Source organism: Triticum aestivum, chromosome 7A (genome assembly GCF_018294505.1).
Source record: "Triticum aestivum cultivar Chinese Spring chromosome 7A, IWGSC CS RefSeq v2.1, whole genome shotgun sequence".
Classification (NCBI taxonomy): domain Eukaryota; kingdom Viridiplantae; phylum Streptophyta; class Magnoliopsida; order Poales; family Poaceae; genus Triticum; species Triticum aestivum.
In genome coordinates this window covers 142,518,179-142,520,763 of record NC_057812.1, presented here as the reverse complement: position 1 = coordinate 142,520,763, position 2,585 = coordinate 142,518,179, and the positions used below count along the sequence as shown (strand labels likewise).

The window sequence follows — 2,585 nt, the reverse complement described above, 5'->3', positions numbered from 1 at the left end:
CACATAAGCTGTATATGGTTCTGTGGTTTATAACTTTCATGTAAAGAATTTCCTGCGTCTTTACTTTTATTGCCTATAAGATATAGGGATGCCACCTTGGTCCTTGGCAACATCAACACTCTTGGTACACTCTTCAAAAGGTTCATTTTTCATGTATTTGAGTGTTTAGTGCAATACATCATACTGCATACTGTGCCTTTAGGGACATGCACATATTCTGCAGCCTTCAAAGACCTGAACTAAGACATGTTCAATAACATTAACAGATCTACTGCTCCTCTTCCCGACACTGGTCAGTGGCTTCTTCTAGCACTAAACGAGAGGCTTCCTCAAACTGTGGTTTATCTATTGAGAGCCCACATCATCACTCTACATAGTTACTTGATGTTGTTTATCATGTTGGGATTCTCGGCATTTTTTGACTGCATTGAAGGTCCTGGCCTTGGAATAGGCACAAGGTATATGTTCGTTATGGCGGTCGGGCGTTTTCTTTGGACCATAACATTTGTTTTCTACCATTCTTCCATCCGTAAGGCCTTGGTGTGCTTCTGCTCGATATAAAATACCTGATCATCCTCATGCTTGGGCACAGAAGTATTATGTTCTGTATGCTTCTGATCCGCGTGCAATCCGCAGGGTCATACTAGTGGATATGCCATATGGTTAGAGCATTTAACTTATGAAACTTCCTGGTGTAGCTGCTTTAATTTGGTTGACTTCTAGTAACTGTTTAGGATCATTTTCTTATTGCAGCCAGTGTTCAAAATTACACTGATCACTATAGACCTGATTGGGCACATATGAGCTTCCTAGTAGACATATTGAGGCCCTCTGCCGGAGAGGGGCCTTCGTGGTATCATTTGGTGAATAAAGCCGGTGGTGGTTGCAATGATCTTATATATAGTGGCCACATGTTTGTTGCTGTCCTGACTGCTATGGCATGGACGGTATGTTGTGTTGTCATCTTCATAGAACTAACTTCTCTTTAACTTTTGCATGTCATGCTACAAATGATATGAAATTGACTCACCAGGGTCACCCCTATGTTCAAACATTCTTATGTCACAACCAAGTGTGATATGCACACCCTTGCTAATATGTGGTTCTGGATTAGCCTTAGAGGTGATTGCTCAACATGGCTCTTGCATTTAAGTCCATGTAAAAGAGGCCATCAACCAGTTCACGTCACTCTTTCTTATGCTATTGTTGCATTTATACCATTCATTGTCTTTCTTGTCCTGGAAACAGCCTCTTACAGAAATATAGGGAAAGGCTGCGTCTTATAGACCCAAAGTGGTCGGACCCTTCTCAGGACAAGCGGGAGCTACGTGCACGGGGCTGCCCATTGTCTTTCTTGTAGTGTAAAAACTTTGTTGTGATGAAGACTTCAGCTAGGTGTTATGTATCTCCCTCTCTTCAATATGAACGCCACGCTACATTCAGACAGTTTTTATGTTTAACTTTTGAGTTGTCAATTAATCCCTGTATAAATATCCATTTGTTCTAAAGGGATAGATGTCCAGCTTAAAACTATATATGTCCATGTTGCACCTCGCAGGAAGCGTACGGGGGATGGATATCAGGTGGGATATGGTTTCTAGTCCTGCACAGTGCCCAGAGGGAGATACGGGAGCGTTACCATTATAGTGCCGACTGCATTGTAGCAATTTACGTTGGAATCCTCTTGTGGCGGGTCACTGGGTTCATCTGGTCCACCAGGGATTCAGATCAAGCTAGAAGACTCGCCAAACTCGATGAGGTTCAGAACAGATTATTTCATGCTGCAAAGGACTCGGACATCGACGAAATAAGGGGGCTGCTAAATGAAGTTGAGATGGCTGGACAGTCAAAGAGGACCTTCTCACAGGGTGTCATCTTATCCTTTGCTGCTTTTATGATTACATTCACCCTCCTGTTTGTTCTCCTTGCATTCTCACTTACTAGCAATGGATGATTGATTGGCATCCTGACTTCCATTTATTTTTTGCCAGAAGTATATTTTAGTCAGTGCTCCTGAACTTGTCGATGCTTATATTGGCTGAGAACTTGGGAATTGATACTAACAGGTAGTTTTAGAGCAGGGAACCTACTTGTTGATAAAAACATGCAGGTTTTGCTGATAAAGGAATGATTATTTCTTGCCTTTCAGTACTTATTTTTGATGTGACAAGAATTAACATGGTGCAGAGCATGAACTGAATACGAGAATATGGCTCTGTAATGTATCATGCGCTCCTGTTGTGTGCATCCGTTTTTTCTTTATGTGCTTTGGGCTCTTTTCTTTCTCTATTTTTTAGAGAAAAGACACGATATATTTTAGAGATAGATGAAAACTTTATTTTAAACATGTGAAGATTTTTTTGAAGCATATTTTTAAAAATACCTTACTTTGTTTTTAAAAATGTTCACGACACATTAGAAGATGTTCGTGGAATGTAAAAGTTTGTTTGCGCAGCTTTAAAATTAATGTTTGTCCAAAAAAAATGTTTGTGATATTTAATATATATTTTTGGCTTTAAACATTTAATATTTATAACATGTTTAAAAATATGTTCATGCCATTTAAAAAAGATCATGAAAATATA

The 2,585-nt window shown here is 39.6% G+C and overlaps 1 pseudogene; it reads left to right on the top strand.

The window, feature by feature from the left end:
- The first annotated feature begins 246 nt into the window (after positions 1-246).
- LOC123153180 (protein PHLOEM UNLOADING MODULATOR-like) lies at positions 247-2,018 on the top strand (annotated as a pseudogene).
- Positions 2,019-2,585: the final 567 nt, after the last annotated feature.